This window comes from Hypanus sabinus, chromosome 30, assembly GCF_030144855.1.
Source record: "Hypanus sabinus isolate sHypSab1 chromosome 30, sHypSab1.hap1, whole genome shotgun sequence".
Classification (NCBI taxonomy): domain Eukaryota; kingdom Metazoa; phylum Chordata; class Chondrichthyes; order Myliobatiformes; family Dasyatidae; genus Hypanus; species Hypanus sabinus.
Genome location: NC_082735.1, coordinates 11,780,885 through 11,797,647, shown reverse-complemented (window position 1 = coordinate 11,797,647; position 16,763 = coordinate 11,780,885).

Sequence of the window (16,763 nt, the reverse complement as noted above, 5' to 3'; positions counted from 1 at the left end):
AGATCATTCCCCCAAAGCCTGGATCCATAATATTTAAGACTGTTTTTTTACAAAATTAAAACTTCCATACCAATTGCTACAGTATACTGCTTTCCCAATCCAAAATTACAAGATTTTGTCCCTGTTGGGAAATATGCGATTGACTTTCATCTGCTCTACACAAGTGGCCTGAAATGAGACACAAGCAATAATTCTCAGCTGGCAGGAGAATAACATTCACATGGGCTTGCACACCATTAGCTATCACGGTCACCGGCGGAGAGAAGACTGGGCCAGTCTGAGTATTCTCATTTAGGAATACGATTAAGGGAAAGATATGGCTCCACTATGTCTTTCTGACTTCCCTGACCACTGATCCGCTCAGTCCATTCATTATCTGTTTGCTATGACAGATAGTTTTGGACCTGTCAACACTATATTGATTTTAGTCAAATCAATCCTTGGGCAGCAGCTGGGACTGTGTGATAGCCTACAGGTATAAGCTCGAAACCTCTCGAACACCATTACTCATATTCATATAGGGAAAGAAATCATTTTCTTTTCAGGACATTGTCCAATCCATCTTCTGTCTGTCATCTGATCCATCAATTTTGTATTTTTCTCTTTGTGCTCCATGGCAATGTTAAAATACTGGCATAGCGCGAGTGACACCCCAATATTTCACATCAGGGAAACTGCAGGGAGTCCAAATGTGAAGTGTCATATAACTGTCAAGGATGTCACGACCTGATGACAGACAAAGCCAAGTTCACACACATTGAATATTTAACTGGGAAATCAAGATTCAAGATTGTTTTATGTCATTTCCTGGACACAGGTGTAAAGGACAAGATAGTTGTTACTCCAGATCTGATGCCGCAGACCAAATCCCCAAGAAGATAAATAACACAATAATAATTTTTTTTTAAACACGATAATTATAAATACAGTACATAAGATAGCTTATATATATTTTATGTCCACAAAGTGACGCCAGGCCATGCAAAAGGTGGCTGACAGGGAATAATGAACAACAACACACACAAAATGCTGGTGGAACACAGCAGGCCAGGCAGCATCTATAAGCAGAAGCACTGTTGATGTTTCAGTCTGACACCACCAACATTTTGTGCGCGTTGTTGTTTGAATTTCCAGCATCTGCAGATTTCCTCGTGTTTGCTCAGGAAATAATGAAGTAGTGATGAAGTTAGTAGGTGGAGGTACTGATTTGGGGAAAGTGATAGTTTTTGAGTATGGTGGTCCAGGCATAGATGTCATGTAGCCTCCCCCTCCTGCGGGACGAACAGCCCAAGAGCAGAGTGGGTGGGATTCTTCATGATGTTCCTGGCCCTTTTCTGGCACCTTTCTGTATATGTGTCCTTGATGGCAGGTAGGCCAGTGCCAGTGGGCAGTTCTTGTTGCTCATTGTGTAGCCTTCCTGTCTGCCACAGTGCAGTTTCCTTACGGAGCGGTGATGTACACCTGTAGAATGATGCGATTGGTGATGTGCAAGGTCCTCTTCAGCCTCCGCGGGAAGCAGAGCTTTCTTGATTGTGTATAATTGTGTAGGAAGCGTTCTGGGGCCATGAGAAGTTGTACGAGATGTGCACTCCCAGGAGTTTGAAAATGCTTGCAGGTTCCACTGCTGTGCCACCAACATAAAGGGGTATGCGAGTGGTGTGAGTTGTCCTGAAGTCAATAACCAACTTCTTTGTCTTGCCAGCATTAAGAAAGAGGCTGTTTGTCTGGCACCTGGCCTTGAGCACTTTGCCCTCCTCTCTGTAGGCCATTTCATCGTTGTTGGGGATGAGCCCCACCACTGTCACGTCATAGGCAAGCACGACAATGTGATTGCTCAGCCGTTTGGCCATGCCGTCGTGTGTGACAACACAACAAGTCCAGTTGCCTTGATTTACTACTGCTCGATATACAATGACATGGACAGCTCAGAACCTTCATGGGTATGGTGTGAGCAGAGTGTACAGCAACTGGCTCAGCACACAGTCCTGGTGGACACCCGTGTTGAGGATGAAGCGGAGGGAGGGGCGGTTCTGTATCGTGACTGTCTGAGGTCTGTTTGTCAGGAAGTCCAACACCAGTTGCACAGTTGTGTATTTTGACCGAGAAGTGGGTGTTTCTTCACCAAGGTCTGTGGGACAATAGCGTTGAATGCCAAACTGAAATCCAAAAACGGGCATTCTGACAAAAGCATCCTTGTTTTCTAGGTGTGTCAGGGCCAGGTGCATGACAGACGCTCTGGTATCTGACGTAGACTGATTCTGTCAGTAAGCATATTGGTGAATGTCCAGTGTAGCAGGAATGGAGTCTTTGATATGTGCCATTATCAGCCATTCAAAACACTTCATAATGATTGGCATCAGTGCCACTGGACAATAGTCATTTAGTTCTGAAGGTGTGGAGTTCTTTGGTACAGGAATGAAGAATGAGGACAGCAGCCTAGATGAGTGAACTGTTGAAGATACCTTACGGAGTTTGACTCTCTGCAGAGTCCTTCTGTTACAGACAGCGACTGCTCACCTGGGAAGATGGTACTTGAGTATTAATGGTTTACCTTTCATTATCAGCAGCACGAAGCAGCAATGGACGCTTGGATTGTGTTGAGAAGATTAAGGACATACAAAGGAATCGAAACAGTCCCACGCCAGGTGCAAGATTTTGAGTTCCATTTGATACTCACAGACTGCCAACAGCACAATCCTCACTGATTTCATTTGATGCAGATGACACGTTTCACTGTATGTTTCAATGTTTCAATGTGCAAGTGACAAATAAAGCTAATTTTATTTTACCGTAATGTTAAAAAAAGAATATGTGCTCCCCACTAGAGTAAACCATTAATTAATTCTTCTTTCCCTTGATCCACATTCTCCTCCCTTTATTTTTGACTCCCCTCGTTCTCTTTGGAGGCTTGAAGATCAAATAAAAATTGCAAATTCTGGAAATCTGAAATATAAATAGAAAAATCAGCAGGTCTGAGGTCTAAGCCGGCGAGAATGTTGGGGAGTGGATTACCAGCTCCCCATGAGTTGTAGCTATTGCCTTACCTCGCCTTCTAGTCTCTGCTACCAGACTACAGGCCATGCCAAGATTAACATCACTCTTATGGACTTATGGAAATGTTTGTTTGATGATGAACTTCAAGAGAAAATAAATTACAAAAAAAAGATTTCCCAAGTTAATCATTAAATTCAAAAGTCCATCATATATATAGTATAGTTTGTATAAACAGTGGAATTAGTTTCCTCTCTCCCTCCCCTTTAGTTTTCTCACCTGCCTTGCATGCTTTTGTTGCCGTTCACTATAGTCCTGTAGCATACAGTTACCATATTGAGTGAATTTCTTGACTGACTGAAAAGTCAATGTTGGTACAAACGGACCCACTCATTACCCAGGGATGGACTGTGACATGCTTTTCCCTTTCTCAATTGGGATAAAAGGACTCAGATTTGAAATATTCACTGCTTCTCTTTCTACAGATGCTGCTTGACTTGCAGGTCCTCTGTCTATAGGATTTCCCAGATGAAGCTCCTTGCTTGGTGTGAGCTGCAATTCAACAATGCCAACCACCGACTTGACCACCAATGTGCTGCATCCGACCTTGTACAGATCTAAAGATTGTTCTATTCCCCGGTGTCTTTCTTTTACGCTCTTAGGTATCCTAGCTTATTGGGTAAAAAAAAGTACTGAGTTATAAAAGGACTTTAATAATTCCTTAACATAGCATGTACACAATTACAGGCAATACCACAATATGAAGGTGAAGGTGCAATCTCATTGGATAGGATGGTGAAAAAAGCTTTTGGTATGTTGGCCTTTATAAATCAGAGCATTGAGTATAGGAGTTGGGATGTAACGTTAAAATTGTACAAGGCATTGGTGAGGCCAAATTTGGAGTAGTGTGTACAGTTCTGGTCACCGAATTATAGGAAAGATGTTAACAAAACAGACAGAGTACAGAGGAGATTTACTGGAATGTTACCTGGGTTTCAGCACCTAAGTTACAGAGAAAGGTTGAACAAGTTAGGTCTTTATTCATTGGAGCGTAGAAGGTTGAGGAGAGACTTGATAGAGGTATTTAAAATTATGAGGGGATAGATAGAGTTGACATGGATAGGCTTTTTCCATTGAGAGTAGGGGAGATTCAAACAAGAGGACATGAGTTGAGAGTTAGGGGGCAAAAGTTTAGGGGTAACACAAGGGGGATTTTTTTTACTCAGAGAGTGGTAGCTGTGTGAAATGAGCTTCCAGTAGAAGTGGTAGAGGCAGGTTCGGTATTGTCATTTGAAGTAAAATTGGAAAGGTATATGGACAGGAAAGGAATGGAGGGTTATGTGCTGAGTGCGGGTCAGTGGGACTAGGTGAGAGTAAACATTCAGCACGGACTAGGAGGGCCGAGATAGCCTGTTTCCGTGCTGTAATTGTTATATGGCTATATGAGAGGAGAGGTTTGCAACTCCAGAAAACTGCCTATATCATGATTTTCCGTAATGTGAGCCCCACTGTACGTACATCAAGAAATGTGAGCTGAAAAGAAAATAGAAGTTGACAGATAAATTCTGTGACGGCAAATTTTTGTTTCGTATCTCAGAATTTTTTGGTCATGATTTGGGAGCAAATTTCCGTCCCTCAGCTGAATGTACTTGAGTGGGAGTCACCTCTACTGAATGTACTTGCTGTCATCTCAGCTTGATGTCTGAGAGAGGCACAAGAGATTCTTAAATGCTGGAAATCTTGAGCAACACATGCAAAATGCTGGAGGAACTCAGCAGGTCAGGCAGCACCTATGGATGAAATTGAACAGTCAATGCTTCAGGCAGAGACTCTTCATCTTCCATAGAAGCTGCCTGAACTGCTGAACTCCTTCAGAATTTTACATGTGTTGCTTCATTTCGATGTTGGTTGGCCTAAAGACAAATTCAAATCTGTAAATGTCAGCAATCTCAGCATTTATCCCTAAAATAATCTCACTAATTTGTAATTACAGTCTCTGATTGCTGCTATAATTAGTTCTCAGGATCTGTTAATTTATTGTGATATACTTAATTGACTGTGAAATATATTGCAAAATTACTCTATCCATTAACAATTTGCCATTCAACTTGCTGGATAACACAGATTAACCCAACCACATCAATAAGTATTTGTTTAACCAACTCCAACTGTAAGTTGCGATTTGGTAATCAATAACTTTTTACATGACCAGTTGTTTAACTATTTCTTCGATGACATGGCAAGAAAAAGTAGATACATTTATTTAGTAGTTAACAGAAATGCTAACTGATGAATGGATAAAACTTTACTATTATGCAAATGATTAATATAGGAGAGCCTGACATGCCAAGAAATTCTTTCCCAGACTTACCCTGGAAAGAAAATCTCAGTTTTTATGAAGGTAATCATAAACACAAGAGGATTTGCAGATGCTGGAAATCCAGAGCAATGCATGCAAAATGCTAGAGGAACTCAGCAGGTCAGGTAGTATCTATGCAGAGGAATAAGCAGCTGACATTTCAGGCCAAGAGCAGATAATTATCAGGACACCGCAGCCTTAACTTTTTGAAGACAGCAATCTGATTCCTCATCCAATACTTGACTCCCCCACCCTGCTTGTAGACTGTCAACTCCGGTCAGGGAAGTATCTATACAGCATCCACAGCAGGACCACTAGACTCAGAAGCAGTAACTTCCCCAAGCCCTCCGGCTGGTCAAACCTCCACCCATTAACCCACTCCACTACCCCTCACCGGCGTTGCATCTGCCTCAGCCATTCCCCTCCGCAGCCCCTCAGCACCCTTCCTCCCCACCCCTCCACACTGCCGCTTACACTTACACTCCACACCTCATACCTACACTGAGATAGTCAATGGTCTACTGTGTCTCGTTACACCCTAAGGCTGCCTGGAAGAGGTCCTCGTTACTTTATATCAGTTCTTTATTTCCAGATACCCCTGCACCTAGCATCAGTTTATGTACAACCGGTCTCAGCTGATCTTATGTAACTACGGCCACACGCAAACAGTTATTTGTATACTGTGCTTTATAGGATTGCCGTTATGTTCATATTTATTGTGTTTTTTAATGCTTATTGCATTTTTATGCTGCATTGGATCCAGAGTAACAATCATTTCCTTCTCCTTTACACTCGAGGACTGAAGACCGACAATAAACAATCTTGAATCCGAAGTTTTAATATCACTGAACAGAATGACATTAAAGCTCAGCGAAGAACAGAGCCTGTCTGCATGTGAACAGTCCCCTTGCTGATGCTTATCCTGCAGCCAATGTAATTGAAAACAAATCATCTGGCCCTTATCACATTTCTCTTCATGCAAGTTTTCCCTGTGTTGTGATCCCGACACTATGACAGTTACTACATTTCAGAAATGCTTCAATGACTGTAAGGGAATGAAAGGTACCATATAAATGCAAGCTTCTCTCCCTCACAGAAAATGGTGCCACATAATGGACAGCAGAAACTAACCAGCAGGGGGCAGAAGTGGCCACATCTTCCTACAAAGGAAATGCTCCTGCCCACAAGTGGAATGGTTGTTACTTGGGCTGGAGCCACCAGTCTGCCCAAGACCTATTGTCAGCTTTTTAAACAGAGCACGTTGAAGAATTTATTCAACAGCAGATAATAGACTTTAAGAGACTGTAAAATCTTTACTACCCAAAATGCATGAAATGTCTCATGGCCTTGACAGTCATCTTACCGCTGAATCGATCTGCTGATTCTCGAGTCTGTGAACTCAAAATAAAATAATGACTGACTGTAACATCGAGATAGCGGCTGTTGAATCCCCTCTTGGTGCAGAAGGAGCGATCTCTGTCCCTCCCTTGTCAGTGAGAGAGAGGACCTGTACGATATTTAAATGTTGGAGCGAACAATTAGCTTTTGATGAACTGTAGACCATGGTCTTTCTTTGAGGCTTTGCTGTTGCTAGCACGGTGGGCGGTGTGAATGCTGATGCTTTATCTTAGAGTAAAGTGGGATAAGAGCAAGGGGAGAGTGTTGATGCTGCTTGTGCATGGGAGGGGTGCAGGGGGCTTTGGGGTTCATTCTTTGGTGATTTTCTGTTTTGAGGATGTCTGTGGAGAGTAAGAATTTCAGGTTGTATGTCGTATACATTCTCTGATATTAAATGGAACCATTGAAATATTGAGATCACTAATAAATAAAATCTAAAATAGCCTGTGCTCTGACTTGTTTGTAGATCAGTGAGAACTTGAAGAGCAGGTGCGTCCAGAAGTTGCACGTAGCTGTGAGAATAGTAGAGTAGTACTCGTCTGAGATTTCAATTATCCCAGGACCAGCTGAGCCACCCTGAATACGATGGACCTGGATGGGGCGGGATATATGTGGTACATCCAGGACAGTTTTATAACACAATATGTAGAGGAGCCCATTTAAGAAAGAGCAATATTGGACATCCTCTTAGGCAATGAAGCCAGCCCAAGTATGTGAAGTATCAGATGGGTCAAGTGACCATTATTCTATTGGATTTCAATTGATAGATGGAAAAGGTAAAGGGCCGACAAAGAAGAAATCAGATAGGAGAGGAGAGTGCATTTTGTGAGAATGAAGAAGAGGAGGGACATCAGAAGGAGGTAATAGGCAGTTGAGAAGAAGAGAAGGGGTGAGAAGTGACACTGAACATTTCAATATTTCGATGTATATGATCATCTTTGTTATCTATATTTTATTATGAATACTTTTTACATTCAGATAAGAAGTATTTGATAACTTTTCCCCTAAGGTGGTCTGTTTTTTAGGGAAGAATAGGAGTAAATTATCCCCATTATCTCACAATTCTGTTTGGATCTGGGAGCTATCAGAAAAGTAGGGAGTAGCAAATATTTCTTAGCTGTTTAGAAAAGAGAGTAAAGTTAAGCCCAACAACTATAGATGCCAGTTTAGCCTCAATGGTTCGACAGAATTAAAGTCATCTGAAAGAAAATGGATATATTAAAACAAGCCATTGGAAATGTGTAAAGAGTAAATGATATTTAACTCATTTAGTTGAATTTTTTGATGAGGTAAAATAGACTATGAAGGTAATAGAAATTGATGAGGTGAACTTGGACAACCAGAAAGCTTTTGATAAGGTGCCACACAAGAGCCTTATCCTTAGAGAGGCATTGATATGAAGTTGACCAGGTAACAGATGGCAGAGGGTTATGATGAATGGCTGTTTCTCTGATTGCAGGAAGGTAAATTGTGGTAGACTCCAGGGTATACTGTTGGGGCCATTCCTTCTTTTCATCAATAGTGCTGAGCAATACCAAAGGGTGCAGGTCACAGTTTCTAAATTCGCTTACAACACAAAAATGTTGTAGTATTGTAAACTTTAAAGAGATTAGCAACAAGTTGTGATAGATATAAACAGGCTGGTGGAATTGGCAGATGCAGGGCAGAAGTAGCTTAATGAAATGATATGTTAGGTGATGTAATTTGGCAGGAAAATATTGGGAGAGACAGGATGGAATAAAGGATCTTGCTCTAGAAGTGGGGGGACATGGAATCATAGAACACTACGGCACAGGAAAAGGCCCCTTGGCAACATCTTTAACTTGACTTTTTTACTTATATCCTTCACATACATGAGGAGTAAAAATCCTTACATTACATCTCCATCTAAATGAGCAATGTGCAATCTATAGTCATCTTTCCTGTATGTTGGGGACCTGAACTGTTCACAATACTTCATATTAGACCTCACCAATGTCTTATACAGCTTCAACATATATCCCACCTCCTGTACTCAGTACTTTGATTTATGAAGGCCAGTGTGCCAAAAGCTGTCCTTACGACCCTATCAAACTGTGATGCCACTTCCAAGGAATTATGCTTCTATATTCCCAGATTCTTTTCTTCTACCACACTCTTCAATGCCCTTCTGCTCACCATGTAAGTCCTACCCTGGTTTGTCCTACCCCGGTTTGTCCTCCCAATCTGTAACACCTCACACTTGCCTTCATTAAATTCCTACTGTTCTAGATGGCACTGCAAGTTTTGATACTGTCCGCAATACCCCCAGCCTTGGTGTCATCCACAAATGTGCTGATCCAGTTTACCCTATCATCACAGACATGAGCAAATCTGCAAGTGCTGGAAATCCAAAGCAACGCTCACAAAACGCTGGAGGAACTCAGCAGGCCGGGCAGCATCTATGGAGAGGAGTGAACAGTCGAGGTTTCAGGCCAAGACCCTTCATGGAGCCTGACGAAGGGTCTCAGCTTGAAATGTCGACCGGTTGCACTTTTCCATAGATGCTGCCTGGCCTGCTGAGTTCCTCCAGCATTTTGTGTGTGTGTGTTACCACATTATCATCCAGGTTGTTGATATGGATGACAAGCACCAATGGATTCGGCATCAATTCCTGTGACACACCACTAGTCACAGGCCTCCAGTCAAAGATGCAACCATCCACTACCACTCCCTAGATTCTCCCATGAAGCCAATGTCTAATTCACCTTACTGTACTACCTTATGCTGAATGCCAAGCAACTGAACATTCTTGACTAACCTCCCACATGGGACCTTGTCAAAGGCCTTGCTGAAATCCATATAGACAACATCCACTGCCTTGCCTTCATCAACCTCCCTGGTAACTTCCTCGAAAATCTGCATCCGATTGATGAGACACAACCTACCACCCACAAAGTCACACCAACCATCCTTATTCAATCCCTGTCCAACCGAATGCTTATATCCCCAGTCCCTTCCGATACCTTCCAATAACTTACCCACTACTGATGTCAGCCTCATCAGCTTTCAAATTCCTGGTTTATTCTTAGAGCCTTCCCTAAAGAACAGAACAATATTAGCTATCCTCTAATCCTCTGGTACCTCACCTGTTTTTTCAAGGCTTTAAATACCTCTGCAACTTCTGCTCTTGCCTCTCATGAGGTCCGAGGGAACACCTTGTCAGGACCAACGGATTTGTCCACCCTAATTCCTTCAGGACAGCAAGCACATCTCATCTATATTCCAGATACGGTCCATGACCTCATTCCTATAATGTCATATTCCGTGCAGAATTCATTGAAATGGTGGGTCAGCTTTAGAAAACAATTAATAAGGCATAGGCAATTTTGGGCTTTATTACAGTACTTGAAGTTTAAGAGTATAAAAGTAGTGAAGTCTCACTGAACCTCAATAAAACAATCATCTGTCCTCAGCTGGATTATTGTGTTCAGTCGTGGTTGCCTTGGATAGATGTGATGGATTAGAAAAGGCCCAAAGATGATTTGCAAGAATGTTTCTTGTGGTGAGGGATTATATTTATGAGGATATATTAGTGAAGCTGGCCCTCTATTCTTTGGAGAAGAGAAGGCAGGAAGAGATTTTATAGCAGGGTGAAGATATGTCTCTACCAAAGGAGGTGTAAGGTGCTCCTTCCCTCCGCTAGCCTGCAGGTCACCCTTGGGTAGGGTGTAGCACCTGCTTAGCCTCCACCCCCTCCGTTCAGGGTCACTTTGAAGCAGTGGCAACAAGTGGTGGGTGGCTGTATGAACAGCTGGAGCATATCACAAGTCCTAGCTAGATGACCATTGACACCAAGCAGTCAATCTCTGAAGAGGATTGATAACGGCTGGGGTCACCCGTCTTGTAAAGACACTGCCCAGCAGAAGGCAATGGCAAACCACTTCTGTAGGAAAATTTGCCAAGAGCAATCATGGTCATGGAAGGATCATGATGTCCCACATCATACGACACGGCACATAACGAACAAACAATTTAAAACAATGGAAGATCCAATAATACAGTCCCATTCCATTAATGTAGGTGTCAAGGATTAGAGGTCATAGATTATAAAATAAAGAGCAAGAACATTAGGTGTGACACAAGAAAAATATTTCTTATGTTTGAATTCTGGAATGTTTCACCCAGCAGATATGTTGGAAGAAAGCTTCATTGTGACCTCGAGGAAGGAAATGGATAAATATGAAGTGAAGATAAATTTCTCAAGGTCATGGAGGAAGTACTGGACAATGGAACAAGCGAGCTCCCCTGTTTGAGAGCTGATGAAGACATAACGGGCTGAATAGCCCCCTTCTGTGCTGTTAACTTTTTTAATGATATTCAACGGCATAGACAGAAAGAGCTAATTGAGCTGTTCAGGGGAAAAGCCCATAGAATATTACCTCATTGTGTCAAGCATTCATCAATATCAAGAAAAAAAAAGCATGTTTTATTCTCATTGAATGCATATTTCATTATATTAGCTCTCGCTTTGGCCGTGAACTTGCAAATATCAGCTACCTGTTCAGTTTACCATCTGGTAATCTGATGATTTATAACTATGCTTCCAACTGGGAGGTTCATTGTCAGATGTTCTTGTGAGTGTTTGGTTTTATCCCCCTTACACCCTTTCCCCGAGGTTATCAGTCTGTTGTCATGCAATTGTGGTAATCAGTTATCCTCCACCCGTCTGGCTGAAAATCTGAACTGTATATCCAGTGGCTTGTTGTCTTCTATGGGCAAATCACTGATGTCGGTCTTACTTATGAGGAATGTTTATTTCTCCAGCATATCATCACGCCATGTTGGCATTTTAACGGACGCACAGTTATGATTTGTAAGATGAAAGCACAAAACAAGAATCAAAAAGGTGTGAGGTAGACTTTATGTCACATAAGTGACGAAGAATTAGGCTGAACTCATGAAACAGAGGCAGAAGCCCACTCACCCCCCCTCACATCTGTTAACGCTCCATGACTTGCTGAACCTTTATTCACGTCCCCACATCCCTTAATTCCCTTGATATACAATATTCTATTGACATATGTATTGAGAATACACAGCAACTGAATCCCCTGGAGCAGAAAATGACAAAACTTTACTATCCACTCGGTGAAGATGTTCATCTCATCTTAATCCTGAATGGTCAGTTCCTTACTTTGAGACTGACCCCTGTCAGAGGGACTGTCATCCTCAATCTACATATCAAGACTCTCATCCTTCTAAACTTAAGAGAATGTAGGCCTGGTCTGTTTAATTACTCCTAAGGGGTTAGACCTGACCCCAACCCAGGAATCAATCTGGTGAACCCCCAATTCCTTGTTTGGGTAGGGAGGCACCATGGTAATGTCGCGGTTAGTCTGACGCTATTACAACTCAGGCCATCAGGGTTAGGAGTTCAATCCCAGCATTCTTTGTAAAGGGCCACAGAATGTCCTCTCTATGGAATGTATGAGTTCTCTTCGGGTCTGCCGGTTTCCTCCCACAGTCCAAAGAAGTACCAGGTAGGTTCATTGGTCATCATGTACTGTCCCGTGATGAGGTTGGGGTTAAATCAGGGTTGTCAGGAGTTACTGGGTGGTGCAGTTCGAAGGACCAGAAGTCCTCTAAATAATATAAGCAATACACACAAAATGCTGGTGGAATGCAGCAGGCCAGGCAGCATCTACAGGGAGAAGCACTGACGAAGGGTTTCAGCCCGATACATCGACAGTGCTTCTCCCTATAGATGCTGCCTGGCCTGCTGTGTTCCACCAGCATTTTGTGTGTATTGCTTGAACTTCCAGCATCTGCAGATTTCCTCATGTTTGTGTCTTTAAATAATATAAATGTGTCTGTAAGTAATATAAATAAATAAAATGAAAGATCAAGTGTAGTTTCACTAGGACACCCTTTTATTGTAGACAGATGCCCCAAATCCTCTTTAAATGACATTCAGTTTTTCATCCTAGTTATACCTTCATATTTGCATATTATACATCTTCTCATTACTACTCTCAGGGATGAACTACAGGAGCCTGAAGATCCATATTCAATAATTCAGGAACAGCTTCTTCCCCTCTGCAAGCACGTTTTTGACTGATCCATGAACCCACTAGCACAACCCTGCTTCTCCTTTTCTTTGCAACTATTTATTTATTCTTGTCACCAAAACAACACATTTCACATCATCAATGAAAATAAATCTGATTGTGATTCAGTGATTCAAGAACTTTCAAAGATCAAAGTAAATTTTATTATCAAACTACATATATGTCAACATATGCAACCTTGAGGTTTATTTTCCTGTGGGCATAGAATAGTAATAGCTATAGATTTGTAACTATAACACAATCAGTGAAAGATCAACCAGAGTGGGCAGAAGACAACAAACTGTGCAAATGTGAATATAAATAATTAGCAATAAATAATGAGAACATGAGATAACGAGTCCTTGAAAGTGAGATCATCGGTGGTGGGGACAGATGGACGATGGGGCAAGTGAAGTTGAGTGAGGTTATCCCCTCTTGTTCAAGAGCCTGATGTTTGAGGGATAGTAGCTGGTCCTGAACCTATCGGTGTGAGACCTAAGGTTTTTGTACCATCTACCTGATGGCAGCAGTGAGAAGGGAACATGAGCTGGGTGATGAGGGTTCCTGATGATGGAGGCTGCTTTCCTACAATACTTACATCCATCTGAATGCCAGCAATGTTCAGTCATTTACCTTTTATGTTTTTGGGTACAGATCTAAAATGATAGCCAAAGGCAGTACTAAAGGAGTAGGGATACAGCAAAGAGCAAGAGAAGGATGTGGTCATAGAACATAGAATGTAGAACACTACAGCACAGTAACAGGTCCTTCATCCCATGATGTGCCAACCTTTTAACCTACTCTAAAACCAATCTAACTCATCTGTCCTACATAGCTCTCCGTTTTTCTATCATCCACGTGTCTGTCTAAGTTTCTTAAGTTCCTCTACTGTACCTGCCTCTACCATTGCCCCTGGCTGAGTGTCTACCACTCTCTGTGAAAAGAATCTACCTCTGCCATCCCTCTTATACTTCCCTGCAATCACCTTAAAATTATGATCCCTTTTCGGCCTGGCTATCCGCTCAATTTATACCTTTAATCATTTTGTACACCTCTATCAAGTCACCTTCACTCCAAAGAGAAAAGCCCTAACTCACTCAACCTATCTTCATAAGACATGCTCTCTAATCCATGAGGCATCCTGCATCTTTTCTGCATCCTTTCCGAAGCTTCCAAATCCTTCCTATAATGAGGTGACAAGAAATGAATGCAAGTGTGGTCTAACCAGGGTCCTACAGAGCTGTAGCATCACTTCATGGCTCTTCAACTCATTCCTCAACCTAATAAAGACCAGCACACCATACACCCTCTTAACAAGCCTGTCAGCTACTGTGGCAACTTTGAGAGATCTACCAACATGAGCCCAAGATCCTTCTGTTGTCATATTGATGATGATGAAAATCACAGTGCATTATTGTACCTGATACCCCGCAGAAACAACTCAGAGACTTGCACTGTGAAAGGGAAGCAGGAGATACTGGAGAGAAGCATGCCACAGAGAGATGTACCAAGTGCTAGAGTACTGCAGAGGTGGGGACCCCGAAGCTGGGGTTTGCCGGGCGATAGTTCCACAAATCCGTACTGCTCCAGAAGACTTGGTAAGGGCCACAAGTTTTTGCTGTCATGTGAGTGCACACTGTGATGCTTAGTGTGTCGCCAAGCTGGCCTCGCTGAATGCAGAAGATGTCCAGGTGTGAAGCAGAGCCCACCCCCTGCTGTCGGAGAAGGCCAGTTGCATTTCTTCGCTGGGCACCGATGCCGGTCGCTCCGATTCGGGGGGCAGCTCTGCGGAGATCACGCAAAACCTTTCTGCTTCTGTGCTGTCTCACCCCGACTGCTGCCACATTGGGGCTGCACAAAGCTCGGAAGCAATGGGTGACAGAACTCCAGAGAGAAGCCGGGTATCCTCCATCGGCAGGGTGACGTCAGTGGCGAGAAGGTTGCCGCTCTAAGGAGATTGTCCGCTGAGCAGAAGGCGAGAATGAGCAGCTCATGATTTTAAAGGAAGAAAAAAAGAACAAATTGTCAAGATATCCTGGGAACAGACCTTCACTCCTGATGAAGGGTTTCGGCCCAAAATGTCGTTATTACCTCCTCCCATAGATGCTATCTGGCCTGCTGAGTTCTGCCAGCATTTTGTGTTTCTTATTTACTTCCAGCATCTGCAGATTCACTCGTGTTTTTTTCAGCTGAAAGATATCCATGTACGTTAATCATACACTAATCCCCCATTCTCATTAACTACCCCCAGATTCTGCCTCTCACCGACACACCAGGAGCATTCACTTCTTCTCCGTCTTTCGCCTGTTACACCGCTGGCATTTAGAGCAGCAATGAAAGTCCTCCATCTCTGGTGGTGTTCACAGCTTCCTTCGTCACGTCAGTAGCTTCCTCTCGGTGTACAGTCAGTCGTACAAGTCCCGGGTGGAGACTCAGGAATACTGTCACACACAGTTCTTCATTGGGGTTCTTCATTGCTGTTTTGTTTGACCAGTCGTGGTTGTTAGCCCTGAGCTGAACCCCTGAACCTGGAGGATCAGTGGACAACTCACAGTCTGGCCTCTACCCTTTGACCTGTTTGTCATGGGTGGCCCTACCAAGAGCCGAAGTACAAGGCCCTGTCTCCAGCCAGCGCAGCTCTCCGGTCATTGAGGCATGCAAGCCTCCAAAGCACAACAAGGAGGAGCGCTCACAGCGATAGTTAACCCTCCAACCTCCAGCATACCATTGGGATAAGGATGAAAACTGCATCATCCAGTGGAGACCTGTCTGGTCATAAGGAAAGTGTGCAAGGCACCACAGAGGCAGTCCAGAGGCTGAGGATTGAACCCAGGCCACTGGGGTTGTGAGCCGGTTAGCAAGATGTCTGCTTGCACCAAGAGTCGCCGTAGACTACCTTCCTGCAAAGAGGTTCCCCACCCCACCAAACCCCAAACCCCTCCCCTGTCCACCGAGAGCAGAACCCTGATCAGGCTGCACAGAAACCTAACTCAGAACAGAGCGGTGAACCAGGTGGCCTGGTAATGTGGCGATTAGCAACGCTCTTTACACCGATTAGGGTTCAATCCCGCCACTGTCTGGAAGGAATTTGTAGATTCTCCTTGTGTCCGTGTGGGTTTCTTCCCAGTGCTCTGATTTCTTCCCACAATCCAAAGAGGTACGGTTAGGGTTAGTAAATTGTGACCGTGCCATCTTGGGGCTGGAATTGTGGCAACATTTGTGGGCTGTCCCCCAGCACATCTTTGGTCTGTGTTGGATGCTGACGTAAATGACCCATATCACAGTACGTTTCGATGTTCAATGTTCATGTGACGAGTGAAAGGAATCTTTATCTTTAAAGAGCTGACACCCGCGAATTAGATTACAGGCTTGGAGGCTGAATCAATGCATGAGCAGTCTGGGCTCCAGCACATTCTCCACCAGATCTCGAGTGCTCGCCTACTGCGCTGACCTCTCACAAGATCAACAACCCACTTTCCAGCACAGACTCCGGGGAAGACACCACCCAGGCTCTGCAGCCAGCCATCCTGGACTATTTCCTCAACTGGTCCTGGGCAGCAGTCTGAAGTTGGCCCACCTAGAGTTATCAAGGACGTCGGATGGTAGAGAAAGCAAAAAGGAAGAGCCAGAAAGCAGTTTTATAGGGGACATAGCAATGCAGCTCCAGAACACTGAAACTCATACAGACGGCAAAAAAAGTGTAAAATTTTACTGAAAAATATTACTATTTCCTCATTTGCATTACTTTTTCTGATAAATATAAGACCATACCTACATAGACATAGGAACAAAATTAGTCCACTTGGGCCTACCAAGAAAAATCATTTGAACAGACTAGCACTGCATTATGATTTAAGGCAAGTAACGTTGTCCCTGTGCAGGGAAAGTCTGCTCTGGCTGATGCAGCTGCTGGCTTTCCTGCACATCCCACTCTACGTCAGATAGCA